The following is a 25,336-nucleotide window of genomic DNA, read 5'->3' on the forward strand; positions in this document are numbered from 1 at the left end:
AGTGTGTGTGTGTGGGACTGTCCCCCAGTGAGAGTCAGTGTGTGTGTGGGACTGTCCCCCCAGTGAGAGTCAGTGTGTGTATGTGTGTGGGGGACTGTCCCCCCCACTGAGAGTCAGTGTGTGTGTGTGTGTGTGGGACTGTCCCCCCAGTGAGAATCAGTGTGTGTGTGTGGGACTGTTCCCCAGTGAGAGTCAGTGTGTGTGTGTGTGGGACTGTCCCCCCAGTGAGAGTCAGTGTGTGTGTGGGACTGTCCCCCCAGGGAGAGTCAGCGTGTGCGTGTGTGTGTGGGACTGTACCCCAGTGAGAGTCAGTGTGTGTGTGGGACTGTCCCCCCAGGGAGAGTCAGTGTGTGTGCGTGGGACTGTCCCCCAGGGAGAGTCAGTGTGTGTGTGTGGGACTGTCCCCCAGTGAGAGTCAGTGTGTGTGTGGGACTGTTCCCCCAGGGAGAGTCAGTGTGTGTGTGTGTGGGACTGTCCCCCAGTGAGAGTCAGTGTGTGTGGGACTGTTCCCCCCCAAGGAGAGTCAGTGTGTGTGTGGGTCTGTCCCCCCAGTGAGAGTCAGTGTGTGTGTGGGTCTGTCCACCCAGTGAGAGTCAGTGTGTGTGTGGGTCTGTCCCCCCAGTGAGTCAGTGTGTGTGTGTGGGTCTGTCCCCCCAGTGAGAGTCTGTGCGTGATACTGTCCCCCAGTGAGAGTCAGTGTGTGTGTGGGACTGTCCCCCAGTGAGAGTCAGTGTGTGTGTGGGACTGTCCCCCCAGTGAGAGTCAGTGTGTGTGGGGGACTGTCCCCCAGTGAGAGTCAGTGTGTGTGTGGGACTGTACCCCAGTCAGAGTCAGTGTGTGTGTGGGACTGTCCCCCCAGGGAGAGTCAGTGTGTGTGCGTGGGACTGTCCCCCAGGGAGAGTCAGTGTGTGTGTGTGGGACTGTCCCCCAGTGAGAGTCAGTGCGTGTGTGGGACTGTCCCCCCAGGGAGAGTCAGTGTGTGTGTGGGACTGTCCCCCCCAGGGAGAGTCAGTGTGTGTGTGGGTCTGTCCCCCAGTGAGAGTCAGTGTGTGTGTGGGACTGTCCCCCCAGTGACAGTCAGTGTGTGTGTGTGTGTGGGACTGTCCCCCAGGGAGAGTCAGTGTGTGTGTGTGTGGGACTGTCCCCCCCAGTGAGAGTCAGTGTGTGTGGGACTGTCCCCCCCAGTGAGAGTCAGTGTGTGTGTGTGTGTGTGTGGGACTGTCCCCCCAGGGAGAGTCAGTGTGTGTGTGTGTGGGACTGTCCCCCCAGTGAGAGTCAGTGTGTGTGCGGGACTGTCCCCCAGTGAGAGTCAGTGTGTGTGTGCGGGACTGTCCCCCAGTGAGAGTCAGTGTGTGTGTGTGGGACTGTCCCCCAGGGAGAGTCAGTGTGTGTGTGTGGGACTGTCCCCCAGTGAGAGTCAGTGCGTGTGTGGGACTGTCCCCCCCAGGGAGAGTCAGTGTGTGTGTGGGTCTGTCCCCCAGTGAGAGTCAGTGTGTGTGTGGGACTGTCCCCCCAGTGACAGTCAGTGTGTGTGTGTGTGTGGGACTGTCCCCCAGGGAGAGTCAGTGTGTGTGTGTGTGTGGGACTGTCCCCCCCAGTGAGAGTCAGTGTGTGTGTGTGGGACTGTCCCCCCCAGTGAGAGTCAGTGTGTGTGTGTGTGTGTGTGGGACTGTCCCCCCCAGTGAGAGTCAGTGTGTGTGTGTGGGACTGTCCCCCCAGGGAGAGTCAGTGTGTGTGTGTGTGGGACTGTCCCCCCGAGTGAGAGTCAGTGTGTGTGTGTGGGACTGTCCCCCAGTGAGAGTCAGTGTGTGTGTGTGGGACTGTCCCCCCAGGGAGAGTCAGTGTGTGTTTGTGGGACTGTCCCCCCCAGTGAGAGTCAGTGTGTGTGTGTGGGACTGTCCCCCAGGGAGAGTCAGTGTGTGTGTGTGGGACTGTCCCCCAGTGAGAGTCAGTGTGTGTGTGTGGGACTGTCCCCCAGGGAGAGTCAGTGTGTGTGTGTGGGACTGTCCCCCAGTGAGAGTCAGTGTGTGTGTGTGTGGGACTTTCCCCCCGGGAGAGTCAGTGTGTGTGTGTGTGGGACTGTCCCCCCAGTGAGAGTCAGTGTGTGTGTGGGACTGTCCCCCCCAGTGAGAGTCAGTGTGTGTGTGGGACTGTCCCGCCAGTGAGAGTCAGTGTGTGTGTGGGACTGTCCCCCAGTGAGAGTCAGTGTGTGTGTGGGACTGTCCCCCCAGTAAGAGTCAGTGTGTGTGTGTGTGTGTGGGACTGTCCCCCCCACTGAGAGTCAGTGTGTGTGTGTGTGTGTGGGACTGTCCCCCCAGTGAGAATCAGTGTGTGTGTGTGGGACTGTTCCCCAGTGAGAGTCAGTGTGTGTGTGTGTGGGACTGTCCCCCCAGTGAGAGTCAGTGTGTGTGTGGGACTGTCCCCCCAGGGAGAGTCAGCGTGTGTGTGTGTGTGGGACTGTACCCCAGTGAGAGTCAGTGTGTGTGTGGGACTGTCCCCCCAGGGAGAGTCAGTGTGTGTGCGTGGGACTGTCCCCCAGGGAGAGTCAGTGTGTGTGTGTGGGACTGTCCCCCAGTGAGAGTCAGTGTGTGTGTGGGACTGTTCCCCCAGGGAGAGTCAGTGTGTGTGTGGGACTGTCCCCCAGTGAGAGTCAGTGTGTGTGTGTGGGACTGTCCCCCCCAGTGAGAGTCAGTGTGTGTGTGTGATACTGTCCCCCAGTGAGAGTCAGTGTGTGTGTGTGGCACTGTCCCCCAGTGAGAGTCAGTGTGTGTGTGGGACTGTCCCCCGAGTGAGAGTCAGTGTGTGTGGGACTTTCCCCCAGTGAGAGTCAGTGTGTGTGTGTGTGGGACTGTCCCCCCAGTGAGAGTCAGTGTGTGTGGGACTGTCCCCCAGGGAGAGTCAGTGTGTGTGTGGGTCTGTCCCCCAGTGAGAGTCAGTGTGTGTGTGGGACTGTCCCCCCAGTGACAGTCAGTGTGTGTGTGTGTGTGGGACTGTCCCCCAGGGAGAGTCAGTGTGTGTGTGTGTGTGGGACTGTCCCCCCCAGTGAGAGTCAGTGTGTGTGTGTGGGACTGTCCCCCCCAGTGAGAGTCAGTGTGTGTGTGTGTGTGTGTGGGACTGTCCCCCCCAGTGAGAGTCAGTGTGTGTGTGTGGGACTGTCCCCCCAGGGAGAGTCAGTGTGTGTGTGTGTGGGACTGTCCCCCCGAGTGAGAGTCAGTGTGTGTGTGTGGGACTGTCCCCCAGTGAGAGTCAGTGTGTGTGTGTGGGACTGTCCCCCCAGGGAGAGTCAGTGTGTGTTTGTGGGACTGTCCCCCCCAGTGAGAGTCAGTGTGTGTGTGTGGGACTGTCCCCCAGGGAGAGTCAGTGTGTGTGTGTGGGACTGTCCCCCAGTGAGAGTCAGTGTGTGTGTGTGGGACTGTCCCCCAGGGAGAGTCAGTGTGTGTGTGTGGGACTGTCCCCCAGTGAGAGTCAGTGTGTGTGTGTGTGGGACTTTCCCCCCGGGAGAGTCAGTGTGTGTGTGTGTGGGACTGTCCCCCCAGTGAGAGTCAGTGTGTGTGTGGGACTGTCCCCCCCAGTGAGAGTCAGTGTGTGTGTGGGACTGTCCCGCCAGTGAGAGTCAGTGTGTGTGTGGGACTGTCCCCCAGTGAGAGTCAGTGTGTGTGTGGGACTGTCCCCCCAGTAAGAGTCAGTGTGTGTGTGTGTGTGTGGGACTGTCCCCCCCACTGAGAGTCAGTGTGTGTGTGTGTGTGTGGGACTGTCCCCCCAGTGAGAATCAGTGTGTGTGTGTGGGAATGTTCCCCAGTGAGAGTCAGTGTGTGTGTGTGTGGGACTGTCCCCCCAGTGAGAGTCAGTGTGTGTGTGGGACTGTCCCCCCAGGGAGAGTCAGCGTGTGTGTGTGTGTGGGACTGTACCCCAGTGAGAGTCAGTGTGTGTGTGGGACTGTCCCCCCAGGGAGAGTCAGTGTGTGTGCGTGGGACTGTCCCCCAGGGAGAGTCAGTGTGTGTGTGTGGGACTGTCCCCCAGTGAGAGTCAGTGTGTGTGTGGGACTGTTCCCCCAGGGAGAGTCAGTGTGTGTGTGGGACTGTCCCCCAGTGAGAGTCAGTGTGTGTGTGTGGGACTGTCCCCCCCAGTGAGAGTCAGTGTGTGTGTGTGATACTGTCCCCCAGTGAGAGTCAGTGTGTGTGTGTGGCACTGTCCCCCAGTGAGAGTCAGTGTGTGTGTGGGACTGTCCCCCGAGTGAGAGTCAGTGTGTGTGGGACTTTCCCCCAGTGAGAGTCAGTGTGTGTGTGTGTGGGACTGTCCCCCCAGTGAGAGTCAGTGTGTGTGGGACTGTCCCCCAGGGAGAGTCAGTGTGTGTGTGTGGGACTGTCACCCAGTGAGAGTCAGTGTGTGTGTGGGACTGTTCCCGAGTGAGAGTCAGTGTGTGTGTGTGGGACTGTCCCCCAGTGAGAGTCAGTGTGTGTGTGTGGAACTGTCCCCCAAGGAGAGTCAGTGTGTGTGTGTGGGACTGTCCCCCAGGGAGAGTCGGTGTGTGTGTGTGGGACTGTCCCCCAGTGAGAGTCAGTGTGTGTGTGTGGGACTGTCCCCCCCAGTGAGAGTCAGTGTGTGTGTGTGATACTGTCCCCCAGTGAGAGTCAGTGTGTGTGTGTGGGACTGTCCCCCAGTGAGAGTCAGTGTGTGTGTGGGACTGTCCCCCCAGTGAGAATCAGTGTGTGTGTGTGTGTGTGTGGGACTGTCCCCCCAGTGAGAGTCAGTGTGTGTGTGGGACTGTTCCCGAGTGAGAGTCAGTGTGTGTGGGACTTTCCCCCAGTGAGAGTCAGTGTGTGTGTGTGTGGGACTGTCCCCCCAGTGAGAGTCAGTGTGTGTGGGACTGTCCCCCAGTGAGAGTCAGTGTGTGTGTGTGGGACTGTCCCCCCAGTGAGAGTCAGTGTGTGTGTGTGTGTGTGTGTGGGACTGTCCCCCCAGTGAGAGTCAGTGTGTGTGTGGGACTGTTCCCGAGTGAGAGTCAGTGTGTGTGGGACTGTCCCCCAGTGAGAGTCAGTGTGTGTGTGTGGGACTGTCCCCCCAGTGAGAGTCAGTGTGTGTGGGACTGTCCCCCAGTGAGAGTCAGTGTGTGTGTGTGGGACTGTCCCCCCAGTGAGAGTCAGTGTGTGTGTGTGGGACTGTCCCCCAGTGAGAGTCAGTGCGTGTGTGGGACTGTCCCCCCAGGGAGAGTCAGTGTGTGTGTGGGACTGTCCCCCCCAGGGAGAGCCAGTGTGTGTGTGGGTCTGTCCCCCAGTGAGAGTCAGTGTGTGTGTGGGTCTGTCCCCCAGTGAGAGTCAGTGTGTGTGTGGGACTGTCCCCCCAGTGACAGTCAGTGTGTGTGTGTGTGTGGGACTGTCCCCCAGGGAGAGTCAGTGTGTGTGTGTATGGGACTGTCCCCCCCAGTGAGAGTCAGTGTGTGTGTGTGTGTGTGGGACTGTCCCCCCCAGTGAGAGTCAGTGTGTGTGTGTGTGTGGGACTGTCCCCCCAGGGAGAGTCAGTGTGTGTGTGTGTGGGACTGTCCCCCCACTGAGAGTCAGTGTGTGTGTGGGACTGTCCCCCCACTGAGAGTCAGTGTGTGTGCGGGACTGTCCCCCAGTGAGAGTCAGTGTGTGTGTGTGGGACTGTCCCCCCAGTGAGAGTCAGTGTGTGTGTGTGGGACTGTCCCCCCAGTGAGAGTCAGTGTGTGTGTGTGGGACTGTCCCCCCGAGTGAGAGTCAGTGTGTGTGTGTGGGACTGTCCCCCCAGGGAGAGTCAGTGTGTGTGTGTGGGACTGTCCCCCAGTGAGAGTCAGTGTGTGTGTGGGACTGTCCCCCCAGTGAGAGTCAGTGTGTGTGTGCGACTGTCCCCCAGTGAGAGTCAGTGTGTGTGTGGGACTGTCCCCCCAGTGAGAGTCAGTGTGTGTGTGTGGGACTGTCCCCCCCAGTGAGAGTCAGTGTGTGTGTGTGTGTGTGTGTGGGACTGTCCCCCCAGTGAGAATCAGTGTGTGTGTGTGTGGGACTGTTCCCCAGTGAGAGTCAGTGTGTGTGTATGTGGGACTGTCCCCCCAGTGAGAGTCAGTGTGTGTGCGTGGGACTGTCCCCCAGGGAGAGTCAGTGTGTGTGTGTGGGACTGTCCCCCAGTGAGAGTCAGTGCGTGTGTGGGACTGTCCCCCCAGGGAGAGTCAGTGTGTGTGTGGGACTGTCCCCCCCAGGGAGAGTCAGTGTGTGTGTGGGTCTGTCCCCCCAGTGACAGTCAGTGTGTGTGTGTGTGTGGGACTGTCCCCCAGGGAGAGTCAGTGTGTGTGTGTGTGGGACTGTCCCCCCCAGTGAGAGTCAGTGTGTGTGGGACTGTCCCCCCCAGTGAGAGTCAGTGTGTGTGTGTGTGTGGGACTGTCCCCCCAGGGAGAGTCAGTGTGTGTGTGTGTGGGACTGTCCCCCAGTGAGAGTCAGTGTGTGTGTGCGGGACTGTCCCCCAGTGAGAGTCAGTGTGTGTGTGTGGGACTGTCCCCCAGGGAGAGTCAGTGTGTGTGTGTGGGACTGTCCCCCAGTGAGAGTCAGTGCGTGTGTGGGACTGTCCCCCCCAGGGAGAGTCAGTGTGTGTGTGGGTCTGTCCCCCAGGGAGAGTCAGTGTGTGTGTGGGTCTGTCCCCCAGTGAGAGTCAGTGTGTGTGTGGGACTGTCCCCCCAGTGACAGTCAGTGTGTGTGTGTGTGTGGGACTGTCCCCCAGTGAGAGTCAGTGTGTGTGTGTGGGACTGTCCCCCAGGGAGAGTCAGTGTGTGTGTGTGTGTGGGACTGTCCCCCCCAGTGAGAGTCAGTGTGTGTGTGTGGGACTGTCCCCCCCAGTGAGAGTCAGTGTGTGTGTGTGTGTGGGACTGTCCCCCCAGGGAGAGTCAGTGTGTGTGTGTGTGGGACTGTCCCCCCAGTGAGAGTCAGTGTGTGTGCGGGACTGTCCCCCAGTGAGAGTCAGTGTGTGTGCGGGACTGTCCCCCCAGTGAGAGTCAGTGTGTGTGTGTGGGACTGTCCCCCCCGAGTGAGAGTCAGTGTGTGTGTGTGGGACTGTCCCCCAGTGAGAGTCAGTGTGTGTGTGTGGGACTGTCCCCCCAGGGAGAGTCAGTGTGTGTGTGTGGGACTGTCCCCCCCAGTGAGAGTCAGTGTGTGTGTGTGGGACTGTCCCCCAGGGAGAGTCAGTGTGTGTGTGTGGGACTGTCCCCCAGTGAGAGTCAGTGTGTGTGTGTGTGGGACTGTCCCCCAGGGAGAGTCAGTGTGTGTGTGTGGGACTGTCCCCCAGTGAGAGTCAGTGTGTGTGTGTGTGGGACTTTCCCCCCGGGAGAGTCAGTGTGTGTGTGTGTGGGACTGTCCCCCCAGTGAGAGTCAGTGTGTGTGTGGGACTGTCCCCCCCAGTGAGAGTCAGTGTGTGTGTGGGACTGTCCCGCCAGTGAGAGTCAGTGTGTGTGTGGGACTGTCCCCCAGTGAGAGTCAGTGTGTGTGTGGGACTGTCCCCCCAGTGAGAGTCAGTGTGTGTGTGTGTGTGTGGGACTGTCCCCCCAGTGAGAATCAGTGTGTGTGTGTGTGGGACTGTTCCCCAGTGAGAGTCAGTGTGTGTGTGTGTGGGACTGTCCCCCCAGTGAGAGTCAGTGTGTGTGTGGGACTGTCCCCCCAGGGAGAGTCAGCGTGTGTGTGTGTGTGTGGGACTGTACCCCAGTGAGAGTCAGTGTGTGTGTGGGACTGTCCCCCCAGGGAGAGTCAGTGTGTGTGCGTGGGACTGTCCCCCAGGGAGAGTCAGTGTGTGTGTGTGGGACTGTCCCCCAGTGAGAGTCAGTGTGTGTGTGGGACTGTTCCCCCAGGGAGAGTCAGTGTGTGTGTGTGTGGGACTGTCCCCCAGTGAGAGTCAGTGTGTGTGGGACTGTTCCCCCCCAAGGAGAGTCAGTGTGTGTGTGGGTCTGTCCCCCCAGTGAGAGTCAGTGTGTGTGTGGGTCTGTCCACCCAGTGAGAGTCAGTGTGTGTGTGGGTCTGTCCCCCCAGTGAGTCAGTGTGTGTGTGTGGGTCTGTCCCCCCAGTGAGAGTCTGTGCGTGATACTGTCCCCCAGTGAGAGTCAGTGTGTGTGTGGGACTGTCCCCCAGTGAGAGTCAGTGTGTGTGTGGGACTGTCCCCCCAGTGAGAGTCAGTGTGTGTGGGGGACTGTCCCCCAGTGAGAGTCAGTGTGTGTGTGGGACTGTCCCCCCAGTGAGAGTCAGTGTGTGTGTGTGGGACTGTCCCCCCAGTGAGAGTCAGTGTGTGTGGGACTGTCCCCCAGTGAGAGTCAGTGTGTGTGGGGGGGACTGTCCCCCAGTGAGAGTCAGTGTGTGTGTGGGACTGTCCCCCCAGTGAGAGTCAGTGTGTGTGTGTGTGTGTGTGGGACTGTCCCCCCCAGTGAGAGTCAGTGTGTGTGTGGGACTGTCCCCCAGTGAGAGTCAGTGTGTGTGTGTGGGTCTGTCCCCCCAGTGAGAGTCAGTGTGTGTGTGGGTCTGTCCCCCCAGTGAGAGTCAGTGTGTGTGTGTGGGTCTGTCCCCCCAGTGAGAGTCAGTGTGTGTGTGTGGGTATGTCCCCCCAGTGAGAGTCTGTGCGTGATACTGTCCCCCAGTGAGAGTCAGTGTGTGTGTGGGACTGTCCCCCAGTGAGAGTCAGTGTGTGTGTGGGACAGTCCCCCCCGTGAGAGTCAGTGTGTGTGTGGGACTGTCCCCCCAGTGAGAGTCAGTGTGTGTGTGGGACTGTCCCCCCAGTGAGAGTCAGTGTGTGTGCGCGACTGTCCCCCAGTGAGAGTCAGTGTGTGTGTGTGTGTGTGGGACTGTCCCCCCCAGTGAGAGTCAGTGTGTGTGTGTGTGTGGGACTGTCCCCCCAGGGAGAGTCAGTGTGTGTGTGTGTGGGACTGTCCCCCCAGTGAGAGTCAGTGTGTGTGCGGGACTGTCCCCCAGTGAGAGTCAGTATGTGTGTGTGGGACTGTCCCCCCAGTGAGAGTCAGTGTGTGTGTGGGACTGTCCCCCCAGTGAGAGTCAGTGTGTGTGGGACTGTCCCCCCAGTGAGAGTCAGTGTGTGTGTGTGGGACTGTCCCCCCAGGGAGAGTCGGTGTGTGTGTGTGGGACTGTCCCCCCAGGGAGAGTCAGTGTGTGTGTGTGGGACTGTCCCCCCCAGTGAGAGTCAGTGTGTGTGTGTGGGACTGTCCCCCAGGGAGAGTCAGTGTGTGTGTGTGGGACTGTCCCCCAGGGAGAGTCAGTGTGTGTGTGGGACTGTCCCCCCAGTGAGAGTCAGTGTGTGTGTGGGACTGTCCCCCAGTGAGAGTCAGTGTGTGTGTGGGACTGTCCCCCCAGTGAGAGTCAGTGTGTGTGTGTGCGACTGTCCCCCCCAGTGAGAGTCAGTGTGTGTGTGTGTGTGTGGGACTGTCCCCCCAGTGAGAATCAGTGTGTGTGTGTGGGACTGTCCCCCAGGGAGAGTCAGTGTGTGTGTGTGGGACTGTCCCCCAGTGAGAGTCAGTGTGAGTGTGGGACTGTTCCCCCAGTGAGAGTCAGTGTGTGGGACTGTCCCCCAGTGAGAGTCAGTGTGTGTGGGACTGTTCCCCCAGGGAGAATCAGTGTGTGTGTGTGGGACTGTCCCCCAGTGAGAGTCAGTGTGTGTGGGACTGTTCCCCCCAAGGAGAGTCAGTGCGTGTGTGGGTCTGTCCCCCCAGTGAGAGTCAGTGTGTGTGTGTGTCTGTCCACCCAGTGAGAGTCAGTGTGTGTGTGTGGGTCTGTCCCCCCAGTGAGAGTCAGTGTGTGTGTGGGACTGTCCCCCCAGTGAGAGTCAGTGTGTGTGTGTGGGACTGTCCCCCCAGTGAGAGTCAGTGTGCGTGGGACTGTCCCCCAGTGAGAGTCAGTGTGTGTGTGGGGGACTGTCCCCCAGTGAGAGTCAGTGTGTGTGTGGGACTGTCCCCCAGTGAGAGTCAGTGTGTGTGTGGGACTGTCCCCCCAGTGAGAGTCAGTGTGTGTGTGGGACTGTCCCCCCAGTGAGAGTCAGTGTGTGTGTGTGGGACTGTCCCCCCAGTGAGAGTCAGTGTGCGTGGGACTGTCCCCCAGTGAGAGTCAGTGTGTGTGTGGGGGACTGTCCCCCAGTGAGAGTCAGTGTGTGTGTGGGACTGTCCCCCAGTGAGAGTCAGTGTGTGTGTGTGGGTCTGTCCCCCCAGTGAGAGTCAGTGTGTGTGTGGGTCTGTCCCCCCAGTGAGAGTCAGTGTGTGTGTGTGGGTCTGTCCCCCCAGTGAGAGTCTGTGCGTGATAAGTCCCCCAGTGAGAGTCAGTGTGTGTGTGGGTCTGTCCACCCAGTGAGAGTCAGTGTGTGTGTGGTTCTGTCCCCCCAGTGAGAGTCAGTGTGTGTGTGTGGGTCTGTCCCCCCAGTGAGAGTCTGTGAGTGATACTGTCCCCCAGTGAGAGTCAGTGTGTGTGTGGGTCTGTCCACCCAGTGAGAGTCAGTGTGTGTGTGGAACTGTCCCCCAGTGAGAGTCAGTGTGTGTGGGACTGTTCCCCCAGGGAGAATCAGTGTGTGTGTGTGGGACTGTCCCCCAGTGAGAGTCAGTGTGTGTGGGACTGTTCCCCCCCAAGGAGAGTCAGTGTGTGTGTGGGTCTGTCCTCCCAGTGAGAGTCAGTGTGTGTGTGGGTCTGTCCACCCAGTGAGAGTCAGTGTGTGTGTGGGTCTGTCCCCCCAGTGAGAGTCAGTGTGTGTGTGTGGGTCTGTCCCCCAGTGAGAGTCTGTGCGTGATACTGTCCCCCAGTGAGAGTCAGTGTGTGTGTGGGACTGTCCCCCAGTGAGAGTCAGTGTGTGTGTGGGACTGTCCCCCCAGTGAGAGTCAGTGTGTGTGGGGGACTGTCCCCCAGTGAGAGTCAGTGTGTGTGTGGGACTGTCCCCCCAGTGAGAGTCAGTGTGTGTGTGGGACTGTCCCCCCAGTGAGAGTCAGTGTGTGTGGGACTGTCCCCAAGTGAGAGTCAGTGTGTGTGTGTGGGACTGTCCCCCAGTGAGAGTCAGTGTGTGTGGGGGGGACTGTCCCCCAGTGAGAGTCAGTGTGTGTGGGGGGGACTGTCCCCCAGTGAGAGTCAGTGTGTGTGTGGGACTGTCCCCCCAGTGAGAGTCAGTGTGTGTGTGTGTGTGGGACTGTCCCCCCCAGTGAGAGTCAGTGTGTGTGTGGGACTGTCCCCCAATGAGTGTCAGTGTGTGTGTGTGGGTCTGTCCCCCCAGTGAGAGTCAGTGTGTGTGTGGGTCTGTCCCCCCAGTGAGAGTCAGTGTGTGTGTGTGGGTCTGTCCCCCCAGTGAGAGTCAGTGTGTGTGTGGGACTGTCCCCCAGTGAGAGTCAGTGTGTGTGGGACTGTTCCCCCAGGGAGAATCAGTGTGTGTGTGTGGGACTGTCCCCCAGTGAGAGTCAGTGTGTGTGTGGGACTGTTCCCCCCAAGGAGAGTCAGTGTGTGTGTGGGTCTGTCCCCCCAGTGAGAGTCAGTGTGTGTGTGGGTCTGTCCCCCCAGTGAGAGTCAGTGTGTGTGTGGGTCTGTCCCCCCAGTGAGAGTCAGTGTGTGTGTGTGGGTCTGTCCCCCCAGTGAGAGTCTGTGCGTGATACTGTCCCCCAGTGAGAGTCAGTATGTGTGTGGGACTGTCCCCCAGTGAGAGTCAGTGTGTGTGTAGGACTGTCCCCCCAGTGAGAGTCAGTGTGTGTGTGGGACTGTCCCCCCAGTGAGAGTCAGTGTGTGAGTGGGACTGTCCCCCCAGTGAGAGTCAGTGTGTGTGCGGGACTGTCCCCCAGTGAGAGTCAGTGTGTGTGTGTGTGTGTGGGACTGTCCCCCCCAGTGAGAGTCAGTGTGTGTGTGTGTGTGTGGGACTGTCCCCCCCAGTGAGAGTCAGTGTGTGTGTGTGTGTGGGACTGTCCCCCCAGGGAGAGTCAGTGTGTGTGTGTGTGGGACTGTCCCCCCAGTGAGAGTCAGTGTGTGTGCGGGACTGTCCCCCAGTGAGAGTCAGTGTGTGTGTGTGTGTGTGGGACTGTCCCCCCCAGTGAGAGTCAGTGTGTGTGTGTGTGTGTGGGACTGTCCCCCCCAGTGAGAGTCAGTGTGTGTGTGTGTGTGGGACTGTCCCCCCAGGGAGAGTCAGTGTGTGTGTGTGTGGGACTGTCCCCCCAGTGAGAGTCAGTGTGTGTGCGGGACTGTCCCCCAGTGAGAGTCAGTGTGTGTGCGGGACTGTCCCCCAGTGAGAGTCAGTGTGTGTGTGTGGGACTGTCCCCCCAGTGAGAGTCAGTGTGTGTGTGGGGACTGTCCCCCCAGTGAGAGTCAGTGTGTGTGTGTGGGACTGTCCCCCCAGTGAGAGTCAGTGTGTGTGTGGGACTGTCCCCCCAGTGAGAGTCAGTGTGTGTGTGTGGGACTGTCCCCCAGTGAGAGTCAGTGTGTGTGTGTGGGACTGTCCCCCCAGTGAGAGTCAGTGTGTGTGTGGGGGACTGTCCCCCCAGTGAGAGTCAGTGTGTGTGTGTGGGACTGTCCCCCAGTGAGAGTCAGTGTGTGTGTGGGGGACTGTCCCCCCAGTGAGAGTCAGTGTGTGTGTGTGGGACTGTCCCCCTGTGAGAGTCAGTGTGTGTGTGGGGGATTGTCCCCCAGGGAGAGTCAGTGTGTGTGTGTGGGACTGTCCCCCAGTGAGAGTCAGTGTGTGTGTGTGGGACTGTCCCCCTGTGAGAGTCAGTGTGTGTGCGGGACTGTCCCCCAGTGAGAGTCAGTGTGTGTGTGTGGGACTGTCCCCCAGTGAGAGTCAGTGTGTGTGTGTGTGTGTGGGACTGTCCCCCCAGTGAGAATCAGTGTGTGTGTGTGGGACTGTTCCCCAGTGAGAGTCAGTGTGTGTGTGTGTGTGGGACTGTTCCCCCAGGGAGAGTCAGTGTGTGTGTGTGGGACTGTCCCCCAGTGAGAGTCAGTGTGTGTGTGGGACTGTCCCCCCAGTGAGAGTCAGTGTGTGTGTGTGGGACTGTCCTCCCAGTGAGAGTCAGTGTGTGTGTGTGTGTGTGTGGGACTGTCCCCCCAGTGAGAGTCAGTGTGTGTGTGTGGGACTGTCCCCCCCAGTGAGAGTCAGTGTGTGTGTGTGTGTGTGGGACTGTCCCCCCAGTGAGAATCAGTGTGTGTGTGTGGGACTGTTCCCCAGTGAGAGTCAGTGTGTGTGTGTGTGGGACTGTCCCCCCAGTGAGAGTCAGTGTGTGTGTGGGACTGTCCCCCCAGGGAGAGTCAGCGTGTGTGTGTGTGTGGGACTGTCCCCCCAGGGAGAGTCAGTGTGTGTGCGTGGGACTGTCCCCCAGGGAGAGTCAGTGTGTGTGTGTGGGACTGTCCCCCAGTGAGAGTCAGTGTGTGTGTGGGACTGTTCCCCCAGGGAGAGTCAGTGTGTGTGTGTGGGACTGTCCCCCAGTGAGAGTCAGTGTGAGTGTGGGACTGTTCCCCCAGTGAGAGTCAGTGTGTGGGACTGTCGCCCAGTGAGAGTCAGTGTGTGTGGGACTGTTCCCCCAGGGAGAATCAGTGTGTGTGTGTGGGACTGTCCCCCAGTGAGAGTCAGTGTGTGTGGGACTGTTTCCCCCAAGGAGAGTCAGTGTGTGTGTGGGTCTGTCCCCCCAGTGAGAGTCAGTGTGTGTGTGGGTCTGTCCACCCAGTGAGAGTCAGTGTGTGTGTGGGTCTGTCCCCCCAGTGAGAGTCAGTGTGTGTGTGTGGGTCTGTCCCCCAGTGAGAGTCTGTGCGTCATACTGTCCCCCAGTGAGAGTCAGTGTGTGTGTGGGACTGTCCCCCAGTGAGAGTCAGTGTGTGTGTGGGACTGTCCCCCCAGTGAGAGTCAGTGTGTGTGTGGGACTGTTCCCCCCAGTGAGAGTCAGTGTGTGTGTGTGGGACTGTCCCCCCAGTGAGAGTCAGTGTGTGTGGGACTGTCCCCCAGTGAGAGTCAGTGTGTGTGGGGGGGACTGTCCCCCAGTGAGAGTCAGTGTGTGTGTGGGACTGTCCCCCCAGTGAGAGTCAGTGTGTGTGTGTGTGTGGGACTGTCCCCCCCAGTGAGAGTCAGTGTGTGTGTGGGTCTGTCCCCCCAGTGAGAGTCAGTGTGTGTGTGTGGGTCTGTCCCCCCAGTGAGAGTCAGTGTGTGTGTGTGGGTCTGTCCCCCCAGTGAGAGTCTGTGCGTGATACTGTCCCCCAGTGAGAGTCAGTGTGTGTGGGGGACTGTCCCCCAGTGAGAGTCAGTGTGTGTGTGGGACTGTCCCCCCAGTGAGAGTCAGTGTGTGTGTGTGGGACTGTCCCCCCAGTGAGAGTCAGTGTGTGTGTGGGACTGTCCCCCCCAGTGAGAGTCAGTGTGTGTGTGTGGGACTGTCCCCCCAGTGAGAGTCAGTGTGTGTGGGGGACTGTCCCCCAGTGAGAGTCAGTGTGTGTGTGGGACTGTCCCCCCAGTGAGAGTCAGTGTGTGTGTGTGGGACTGTCCCCCCAGTGAGAGTCAGTGTGTGTGTGGGACTGTCCCCCCAGTGAGAGTCAGTGTGTGTGTGGGACTGTCCCCCCCAGTGAGAGTCAGTGTGTGTGTGGGTTTGTCCCCCCAGTGAGAGTCAGTGTGTGTGTGGGTCTGTCCCCCCAGTGAGAGTCAGTGTGTGTGTGGGTCTGTCCCCCCAGTGAGAGTCAGTGTGTGTGTGTGGGTCTGTCCCCCCAGTGAGAGTCTGTGCGTGATACTGTCCCCCAGTGAGAGTCAGTGTGTGTGTGGGACTGTCCCCCAGTGAGAGTCAGTGTGTGTGTGGGACTGTCCCCCCAGTGAGAGTCAGTGTGTGTGTGTGTGGGACTGTCCCCCCAGTGAGAGTCAGTGTGTGTGCGGGACTGTCCCCCAGTGAGAGTCAGTGTGTGTGTGTGTGTGTGTGGGACTGTCCCCCCCAGTGAGAGTCAGTGTGTGTGTGTGTGTGGGACTGTCCCCCCAGGGAGAGTCAGTGTGTGTGTGTGTGGGACTGTCCCCCCAGTGAGAGTCAGTGTGTGTGCGGGACTGTCCCCCAGTGAGAGTCAGTGTGTGTGCGGGACTGTACCCCAGTGAGAGTCAGTGTGTGTGTGTGTGGGACTGTCCCCCCAGTGAGAGTCAGTGTGTGTGTGGGACTGTCCCCCCAGTGAGAGTCAGTGTGTGTGTGGGACTGTCCCCCCAGTGAGAGTCAGTGTGTGTGTGTGGGACTGTCCCCCCGAGTGAGAGTCAGTGTGTGTGTGTGGGACTGTCCCCCAGGGAGTGTCAGTGTGTGTGTGTGGGGACTGTCCCCCCAGGGAGAGTCAGTGTGTGTGTGTGGGACTGTCCCCCCCAGTGAGAGTCAGTGTGTGTGTGTAGGACTGTCCCCCAGGGAGAGTCAGTGTGTGTGTGTGGGACTGTCCCCCAGTGCGAGTCAGTGTGTGTGTGTGTGGGACTGTCCCCCCAGGGAGAGTCAGTGTGTGTGTGGGACTGTCCCCCAGTGAGAGTCAGTGTGTGTGTGGGTCTGTCCCCCCAGTGAGAGTCAGTGTGTGTGTGGGTCTGTCCCCCCAGTGAGAGTCAGTGTGTGTGTGTGGGTCTGTCCCCCCAGTGAGAGTCTGTGTGTGATACTGTCCCCCAGTGAGAGTCAGTGTGTGTGTGGGTCTGTCCACCCAGTGAGAGTCAGTGTGTGTGTGGGTCTGTCCCCCCAGTGAGAGTCAGTGTGTGTGTGTGGGTCTGTCCCCCCAGTGAGAGTCTGTGCGTGAGACTGTCCCCCAGTGAGAGTCAGTGTGTGTGTGTGGGACTGTCCCCCAGTGAGAGTCAGTGTGTGTGTGGGACTGTCCCCCCCGTGAGAGTCAGTGTGTGTGTGTGGGACTGTCCCCCCAGTGAGAGTAGGTGTGTGTGTGTGTGGGACTGTCCCCCCCAGTGAGAGTCAGTGTGTGTGGGACTGTCCCCCAGTGAGAGTCAGTGTGTGTGTGTGGGTCTGTCCCCCCAGTGAGAGTCAGTGTGTGTGTGGGACTGTCCCCCCAGGGAGAGTCAGTGTGTGTGTGGGACTGTCCCCCAGTGAGAGTCAGTGTGTGTGTGTGGGACTGTCCCCCAGGGAGAATCAGTGTGTGTGTGTGGGACTGTCCCCCAGTGAGAGTCTGTGTGTGTGGGACTGTTCCCCCCAAGGAGAGTTAGTGTGTGTGTGGGTCTGTCCCCCCAGTGAGAGTCAGTGTGTGTGTGGGTCTGTCCCCCCAGTGAGAGTCAGTGTGTGTGTGGGTCTGTCCCCCCAGTGAGAGTCAGTGTGTGTGTGTGCGTCTGTCCCCCCAGTGAGAGTCTGTGCGTGATACTGTCCAACAGTGAGAGTCAGTGTGTGTGTGGGACTGTCCCCCAGTGAGAGTCAGTGTGTGTGTGGGACTGTCCCCCCAGTGAGAGTCAGTGTGTGTGTGGGACTGTCCCCCCAGTGAGAGTCAGTGTGTGTGTGTGGGACTGTCCCCCCAGTGAGAGTCAGTGTGTGTGGGACTGTCCCCCAGTGAGAGTCAGTGTGTGTGGGGGGGACTGTCCCCCAGTGAGAGTCAGTGTGTGTGTGGGACTGTCCCCCCAGTGAGAGTCAGTGTGTGTGTGTGTGTGGGACTGTCCCCCCCAGTCAGAGTCAGTGTGTGTGTGGTACTGTCCCCCAGTGAGAGTCAGTGTGTGTGTGTGGGTCTGTCCCCCCAGTGAGAGTCAGTGTGTGTGTGGGTCTGTCCCCCAGTGAGAGTCAGTGTGTGTGTGTGGGTCTGTCCCCCCAGTGAGAGTCTGTGTGTGGGACTGTCCCCCAGTGAGAGTCAGTGTGTGTGTGGGACTGTCCCCCCCAGTGAGAGTCAGTGTGTGTGTGTGGGACTGTCCCCCCAGTGAGAGTCAGTGTGTGTGGGGGACTGTCCCCCAGTGAGAGTCAGTGTGTGTGTGGGACTGTCCCCCCAGTGAGAGTCAGTGTGTGTGTGTGGGACTGTCCCCCCAGTGAGAGTCAGTGTGTGTGTGGGACTGTACCCCAGTGAGAGTCAGTGTGTGTGTGTGTGTGTGTGGGACTGTCCCCCCCAGTGAGAGTCAGTGTGTGTGTGGGACTGTCCCCCAGTGAGAGTCAGTGTGTGTGTGGGACTGTACCCCAGTGAGAGTCAGTGTGTGTGTGTGTGTGTGTGGGACTGTCCCCCAGGGAGAGTCAGTGTGTGTGTGTGTGTGTGGGACTGTCCCCCCCAGTGAGAGTCAGTGTGTGTGTGTGGGACTGTTCCCCAGTGAGAGTCAGTGCGTGTGGGGGACTGTCCCCCAGGGAGAGTCAGTGTGTGGGTGGGACTGTCCCCCCAGTCAGAGTCAGTGTGTGTGTGGGACTGTCCCCCAGGGAGAGTCAGTGTGTGTGTGGGACTGTCCCCCAGTGAGAGTCAGTGTGTGTGTGTGTGTGGGACTGTCCCCCCCAGTGAGAGTCAGTGTGTGTGTGGGACTGTCCCCCAGTGAGAGTCAGTGTGTGTGTGTGGGTCTGTCCCCCCAGTGAGAGTCAGTGTGTGTGTGGGTCTGTCCCCTCAGTGAGAGTCAGTGTGTGTGTGTGGGTCTGTCCCCCCAGTGAGAGTCTGTGCGTGATACTGTCCCCCAGTGAGAGTCAGTGTGTGTGTGGGTCTGTCCACCCAGTGAGAGTCAGTGTGTGTGTGTGTCTGTCCCCCCAGTGAGAGTCAGTGTGTGTGTGTGGGTCTGTCCCCCCAGTGAGAGTCTGTGCGTGATACTGTCCCCCAGTGAGAGTCAGTGTGTGTGTGGGACTGTCCCCCAGTGAGAGTCAGTGTGTGTGTGGGACTGTCCCCCCAGTGAGCGTCAGTGTGTGTGTGTGGGACTGTCCCCCCAGTGAGAGTCAGTGTGTGTGTGTGGGACTGTCCCCCAGTGAGAGTCAGTGTGTGTGTGTGTGTGTGGGACTGTCCCCCCCAGTGAGAGTCAGTGTGTGTGTGGGATTGTCCCTCAGTGAGAGTCAGTGTGTGTGTGGGTCTGTCCCCCCAGTGAGAGTCAGTGTGTGTGTGGGACTGTCCCCCCAGTGAGAGTCAGTGTGTGTGTGGGATGTCCCCCAGTGAGAGTCAGTGTGTGTGGGACAGTTCTCCCAGGGAGAATCAGTGTGTGTGTGTGGGACTGTCCCCCAGTGAGAGTCAGTGTGTGTGGGACTGTTCCCCCCAGTGAGAGTCAGTGTGTGTGTGGGTCTGTCCCCCCAGTGAGAGTCAGTGTGTGTGTGGGTCTGTCCCCCCAGTGAGAGTCAGTGTGTGTGTGTGGGTCTGTCCCCCCAGTGAGAGTCTGTGCGTGATACTGTCCCCCAGTGAGAGTCAGTGTGTGTGTGGGACTGTCCCGCAGTGAGAGTCAGTGTGTGTGTGGGACTGTCCCCCCAGTGAGAGTCAGTGTGTGTGTGTGGGACTATCCCCCCAGTGAGAGTCAGTGTGTGTGGGACTGTCCCCCCAGTGAGAGTCAGTGTGTGTGTGGGACTGTCCCCCAGTGAGAGTCAGTGTGTGTGTGGGTCTGTCCCCCCCAGTGAGAGTCAGTGTGTGTGTGTGGGTCTGTCCCCCCAGTGAGAGTCTGTGCGTGATACTGTCCCCCAGTGAGAGTCAGTGTGTGTGTGGGACTGTCCCGCAGTGAGAGTCAGTGTGTGTGTGGGACTGTCCCCCCAGTGAGAGTCAGTGTGTGTGTGGGACTGTCCCCCCAGTGAGAGTCAGTGTGTGTGTGTGGGACTGTCCCCCCAGTGAGAGTCAGTGTGTGTGTGGGACTGTCCCCCCAGTGAGAGTCAGTGTGTGTGTGGGACTGTCCCCCAGTGAGAGTCAGTGTGTGTGTGGGTCTGTCCCCCCAGTGAGAGTCAGTGTGTGTGTGTGGGTCTGTCCCCCCAGTGAGAGTCTGTGTGTGGGACTGTCCCCCAGTGAGAGTCAGTGTGTGTGTGGGACTGTCCCCCCCAGTGAGAGTCAGTGTGTGTGTGTGGGTCTGTCCCCCCAGTGAGAGTCAGTGTGTGTGTGGGTCTGTCCCCCCAGTGAGAGTCAGTGTGTGTGTGTGGGTCTGTCCCCCCAGTGAGAGTCTGTGTGTGGGACTGTCCCCCAGTGAGAGTCAGTGTGTGTGTTGGACTGTCCCCCCCAGTGAGAGTCAGTGTGTGTGTGTGGGACTGTCTCCCCAGTGAGAGTCAGTGTGTGTGGGGGACTGTCCCCCAGTGAGAGTCAGTGTGTGTGTGGGACTGTCCCCCCAGTGAGAGTCAGTGTGTGTGTGTGGGACTGTCCCCCCAGTGAGAGTCAGTGTGTGTGTGGGACTGTCCCCCCCAGTGAGAGTCAGTGTGTGTGTGTGGGACTGTCCCCCCAGTGAGAGTCAGTGTGTGTGGGGGACTGTCCCCCAGGGAGAGTCAGTGTGTGTGTGGGACTGTCCCCCCAGTGAGAGTCAGTGTGTGTGTGGGACTGTCCCCCCCAGTGAGAGTCAGTGTGTGTGTGGGACTGTCCCCCCAGTGAGAGTCAGTGTGTGTGGGGGACTGTCCCCCAGGGAGAGTCAGTGTGTGTGTGGGACTGTCCCCCCAGTCAGAGTCAGTGTGTGTGTGGGACTGTCCCCCAGGGAGAGTCAGTGTGTGTGTGTGGGACTGTCCCCCAGTGAGAGTCAGTGTGTGTGTGTGTGGGACTGTCCCCCAGTGAGAGTCAGTGTGTGTGTGTGGGACTGTCCCCCAGTGAGAGTCAGTGTGTGTGTGTGGGTCTGTCCCCCAGTGAGAGTCAGTGTGTGTGTGTGGGACTGTCCCCCAGTGAGAGTCAGTGTGTGTGTGTGGGACTGTCCCCCAGTGAGAGTCAGTGTGTGTGTGTGGGACTGTCCCCCAGTGAGAGTCAGTGTGTGTGTGTGGGACTGTCCCCCCAGTGAGAGTCAGTGTGTGTGTGTGGGACTGTCCCCCAGTGAGAGTCAGTGTGTGTGTGGGACTGTCCCCCCAGTGAGAGTCAGTGTGTGTGTGGGACTGTCCCCCAGTGAGAGTCAGTGTGTGTGTGGGACTGTCACCCAGTGAGAGTCAGTGTGTGTGTGGGACTGTCCCCCAGTGAGAGTCAGTGTGTGTGTGGGACTGTCACCCAGTGAGAGTCAGTGTGTGTATGGGACTGTCCCCCCAGTGAGAGTCAGTGTGTGTATGGGACTGGCCCCCAGTGAGTGCTCCTTTCCCAGATTTGGGGAATGATCCCCTGGTCTGTACTTACACAATAAGAGTCTGTGCTGGGAACTGCACTGGGTGACGTCAGCAGGATGAAGTATTGTGTACCATGAGGTTCCTCGGAGATCGTGTTGGCTGTAACCCAGGTGATAGACCACACTGCAGGGAGATCGAATCATGATCCTGTCAGTATCCCCCCAGTGGAAACATCAGGAAATCTCTATCTGCTCTCAGTGTCAAGGGAGCTTTACTCTGTACCTCACCCCCTGTCTCCCTGTCCCTGGGAGTGTTTGATGGGGGACAGTGTAGAGGGAGCTTTACTCTGCACCTCACCCCCTGTCTCCCTGTCCCTGGGAGTGTTTGATGGGGCACAGTGTAGAGGGAGCTTTACTCTGTACCTCACCCCCTGTCTCCCTGTCCCTGGGAGTGTTTGATGGGGCACAGTGTAGAGGGAGCTTTACTCTGTACCTCACCCCCTGTCTCCCTGTCCCTGGGAGTGTTTGATGGGGCACAGTGTAGAGGGAGCTTTACTCTGTACCTCACCCCCTGTCTCCCTGTCCCTGGGAGTGTTTGATGGGGCACAGTGTAGAGGGAGCTTTACTCTGTATCTGACCCTGTGCTGTCCCTGTCCTGGGGGGTGTTTGATGGGGGACAGTGTAGAGGGAGCTTTACTCTGTATGTGACCCTGTGCTGTCCCTGTCCTGGGGGGTGTTTGATGGGGGACAGTGTAGAGGGAGCTTTACTCTGCACCTCACCCCCTGTCTCCCTGTCCCTGGGAGTGTTTGATGGGGGACAGTGTAGAGGGAGCTTTACTCTGTACCTCACCCCCTGTTTCCCTGTCCCTGGGAGTGTTTGATGGGGGACAGTGTAGAGGAAGCTTTACTCTGTATCTGACCCTGTGCTGTCCCTGTCCCTGGGAGTGTTTGATGGGGGACAGTGTAGAGGGAGCTTTACTCTGTACCTCACCCCCTGTCTCCCTGTCCCTGGGAGTGTTTGATGGGGGACAGTGTAGAGGGAGCTTTACTCTGTACCTCACCCCCTGTCTCCCTGTCCCTGGGAGTGTTTGATGGGGCACAGTGTAGAGGGAGCTTTACTCTGTATGTGACCCTGTGCTGTCCCTGTCCCTGGGAGTGTTTGATGGGGGACAGTGTAGAGGGAGCTTTACTCTGTATGTGACCCTGTGCTGTCCCTGTCCTGGGAGTGTTTGATGGGGGACAGTGTAGAGGGAGCTTTACTCTGCACCTCACCCCCTGTCTCCCTGTCCCTGGGAGTGTTTGATGGGGGACAGTGTAGAGGGAGCTTTACTCTGCACCTCACCCCCTGTCTCCCTGTCCCTGGGAGTGTTTGATGGGGGACAGTGTAGAGGGAGCTTTACTCTGTACCTCACCCCCTGTCTCCCTGTCCCTGGGAGTGTTTGATGGGGCACAGTGTAGAGGGAGCTTTACTCTGCACCTCACCCCCTGTCTCCCTGTCCCTGGGAGTGTTTGATGGGGCACAGTGTAGAGGGAGCTTTACTCTGTACCTCACCCCCTGTCTCCCTGTCCCTGGGAGTGTTTGATGGGGCACAGTGTAGAGGAAGCTTTACTCTGTATCTAACCCCGTGTTGTCCCTGTCCCTGGGAGTGTTTGATGGGGCACAGTGTAGAGGGAGCTTTACTCTGTATGTGACCCTGTGCTGTCCCTGTCCTGGGAGTGTTTGATGGGGGACAGTGTAGAGGAAGCTTTCCTCTGTATCTGACCCCGTGCTGCCCCTGCCCCTGTCCTGGGGGGTGTTTGATGGAGGGGCAGTGTAGAGGGAGTTTTCCTCTGTGTCTGACCCCGTGCTGCCCCTGCCGCTGTCCCTGGGGGGGGGGGGTGTGATGGGGTCCCGCGGTGTGTCAGTGTAGAGGGATCTTTCCTCTGTATCTGACCCCGTGCTGCCCCTGCCCCTGTCCCTGGGGGGTGTTTGATGGGGGACAGTGTAGAGGGATCTTTCCTCTGTATCTAACCCCGTGCTGCCCCTGTCCCTGTCCCTGGGGGGGGGGGGGGGGTGATGGGGTCCCGCGGTGTGTCAGTGTAGAGCGAGCTTTCCTCTGTATCTGACCCCGTGCTGTCCCTGTCCCTGTCCCTGGGGGGTGGGGGGGGGGTTGATGGGGTCCCGCGGTGTGTCAGTGTAGAGCGAGCTTTCCTCTGTACCTGACCCCGTGCTGTCCCTGTCCCTGTCCCTGGGGGGGGGGGGGGGGGGGGGGTGATGGGGTCCCGCGGTGTGTCAGTGTAGAGGGAGCTTTCCTCTGTACCTGACCCCGTGCTGCCCCTGCCCCTGGGGGGGGGGGTGATGGGGTCCCGCGGTGTGTCAGTGTAGAGCGAGCTTTCCTCTGTATCTGACCCCGTGCTGTCCCTGTCCCTGTCCCTGGGGGGTGGGGGGGGGTTGATGGGGTCCCGCGGTGTGTCAGTGTAGAGCGAGCTTTCCTCTGTACCTGACCCCGTGCTGTCCCTGTCCCTGTCCCTGGGGGGGGGGGGGGGGGGGGGGGGGGGGGGGGGTGATGGGGTCCCGCGGTGTGTCAGTGTAGAGGGAGCTTTCCTCTGTACCTGACCCCGTGCTGCCCCTGCCCCTGGGGGGGGGGTGATGGGGTCCCGCGGTGTGTCAGTGTAGAGCGAGCTTTCTGGGAGCTGTGATGAGATACTGATACCTGTGTGTTACAGCAGTAACACTGAGTTGAGCGGTGTGTTGGCTGTGGAACATGTTGACACAGTCACTGAGCTGCGTGGGGTGCCCTTCCCACTGGACCGGTCTACAGAGTGCTGTGAACAGTAGGTCTGCCCGCTCGAACCAGGGGGCACTCTGCACCGACGTGTAGTGACCCCTCACCAGCACCAGGCGCTGGGCACATCCCTGCAACCTCATCGCCTTGGAGCACAGCATGTGACACACAACGCTGCGTTCTGAAAGAGACAGCAGCGATAAACCAAGTGCCAAACTCTCGGAACAGCAAGATCCCAGCCTCCCCCAACCCCCCAGTCCAGCTCCCTCCAGGGAGCATCCATCCCTGTGACCCCCTGATTCGGCCATGGTTCTCCATTCCCCCTCCCAATCATTCCCATCCCCCTCCCCTTGCCCCCTGACTGGGGTTTGGGAGGGGCAGGGGGATGGTGAATGGGGAACAGCTGCACTGTCGGAGGATGTAATGACGGAGAATTTGGGAAGTGGTGACAGGATCAGACAGGTCAGAGCGGATTCGTGAAAGGGAAATCACGCTTGGGAAATCTTGGGGAACTAGTTGAGGACGTGACCAGAGTGGACAAGGGTGAATCAGTGGGTGCTGTGTCGCTGGACTTCCAAAAGGCTTTCGATAAGGTTCCACATGAGAGATTGGTTCAGGATATTAAAGCTGATGGGATTGGCTGGCAAAGAGAGGAAGCAGACAGGAAGCAGAGAGTTGGATTAAACAGAGGGGCAGACAGTGATGGGTGGGGTACCGCGGGGTTCACTGCTGGCACCCCAGCTGTTCACGATAAAATATGAACCATTTGGATGGAGGAGCTGGATGCAATATCCCCAAATCTGCAGCTGACACTGAGCTGGGTGGCAGTGTGTGTAGGGTGGCAGGAGGATGGTAACAGGCGACAGGGGGACTTGCACAGACGGGCCGAGTGGGCACATACTCGGCAAATGCAATCTCATGTGGATCAATGTGAGGTTCTCCACTTTGGTCACAGAAACAGGAAGGCAGATTATTCTCTGAAATGGGGACAGTTTAGGAAAAGGGGAGGACGCAGTGAGACCTGGGTGTCATGGTGGAACAGTCACTGAGGGTTGGTGTGTAGGTACAGTGGGCAGTGAGGAACGCTAATGGCATACCGGCCTCCATAGTGAGAGGGTTGGACTATCGGAGTAAGGATGTCTTGCTGCAGTTATACAGGGCCGTGGTGAGGCTACACCTTGAGGGTTGGGGGCAGTTTTGGTCTCCGAGTCTGAGGAGGGACATTCTTGCTCCTGAGGGAGTCCAGTGAAGGTTCACCAGATTGATTCCCGGGATGGCAGGAATGACATATGAGGAAAGGCTGGATTGACTGGGCTTGTACTCTCTGGGATTTAGAGGAATGAGGAGGGAGATCTCATAGAAACATAGAAAATCCTGATGGGACAGGACAGGCTAGATGGAGGAAGAATGTTCCCGATATTGGCCAACTCCAGAACGGGGTTGGGGGGGGGTCACAGTCTGGGAATAAGGGAAACCATCCAGGACTGAGATGGGGAAGAATGTTATCCCTCAGGGAGTTGGGAACCTGTGGAATTCTCTCCCACAGGAAGCTGTTGGGACCAGTCCATCAGATAGATTCAGGAGGGAGCTGGATGTGATTCTTGTGGCTAAAGGGATTGGGGGATATAGGGAGAGATTGGGAATGGGAAACTATGATTGCATGGTCAGCCAGGATCACACCGAATGGTCAGGCAGGATCGAAGGGCCAAATGGCCTCATCCTGCACTGATTTTCCATGTTTCTGTGTTAGTGTGTGTGTATGAGAGAGTTGGTATTCCAACTGCTGTGATCCTGTACACTGTCCAATCACTGCACTGATGTCCCAGTCCCGGCTGCTGTGATACTGTACACTGTCCAATCACTGCGCTGACGTCCCAGTCCCAGCTGCTGTGATCCTGTACACTGTCCAATCACTGCGCTGATGTCCCAGTCCCACCTGCTGTGATACTGTACACTATCCAATCACTGCGCTGATGTCCCAGTCCCAGCTGCTGTGATCCTGTACACTGTCCAATCACTGCGCAGATGTCCCAGTCCCAGCTGCTGTGATCCTGTACACTGTCCAATCACTGCGCTGATGTCCCAGTCCCAGCTGCTGTGATCCTGCACACTGTCCAATCACTGCGCTGACGTCCCAGTCCCACCTGCTGTGATCCTGTACACTGTCCAATCACTGCGCAGATGTCCCAGTCCCAGCTGCTGTGATCCTGTACACTGTCCAATCACAGCGCTGATGTCCCAGTCCCAGCTGCTGTGATCCTGTACACTGTCCAATCACTGCGCTGATGTCCCAGTCCCAGCTGCTGTGATCCTGCACACTGTCCAATCACAGCGCTGATGTCCCAGTCCCAGCTGCTGTGATCCTGTACACTGTCCAATCACTGCACTGATGTCCCAGTCCCAGCTGCTGTGATCCTGTACACTGTCCAATCACTGCGCTGACGTCCCAGTCCCAGCTGCTGTGATCCTGTACACTGTCCAATCACTGAGCTGATGTCCCAGTCCCAGCTGCTGTG

The 25,336-nt window shown here is 58.9% G+C and overlaps 1 long non-coding RNA gene across 1 annotated transcript in view; it reads right to left on the bottom strand.

Annotated features, from left to right (window-relative positions):
* LOC140454506 (uncharacterized) overlaps positions 1-22,952 on the bottom strand; it is a 61,865-nt gene extending 38,913 nt beyond the window's left edge. The window contains exons 1-2 of the long non-coding RNA XR_011952705.1: positions 22,749-22,952; positions 20,127-20,239 (exon numbers count right to left, since the gene is read on the bottom strand). This is a non-coding gene — a long non-coding RNA (uncharacterized lncRNA). The remainder of the gene's footprint in view (positions 1-20,126; positions 20,240-22,748) is intronic.
* Positions 22,953-25,336: the final 2,384 nt, after the last annotated feature.

The sequence above is a fragment of the Chiloscyllium punctatum genome, chromosome 3, assembly GCF_047496795.1.
Source record: "Chiloscyllium punctatum isolate Juve2018m chromosome 3, sChiPun1.3, whole genome shotgun sequence".
In the NCBI taxonomy this organism is placed as follows: Eukaryota; Metazoa; Chordata; class Chondrichthyes; order Orectolobiformes; family Hemiscylliidae; genus Chiloscyllium; species Chiloscyllium punctatum.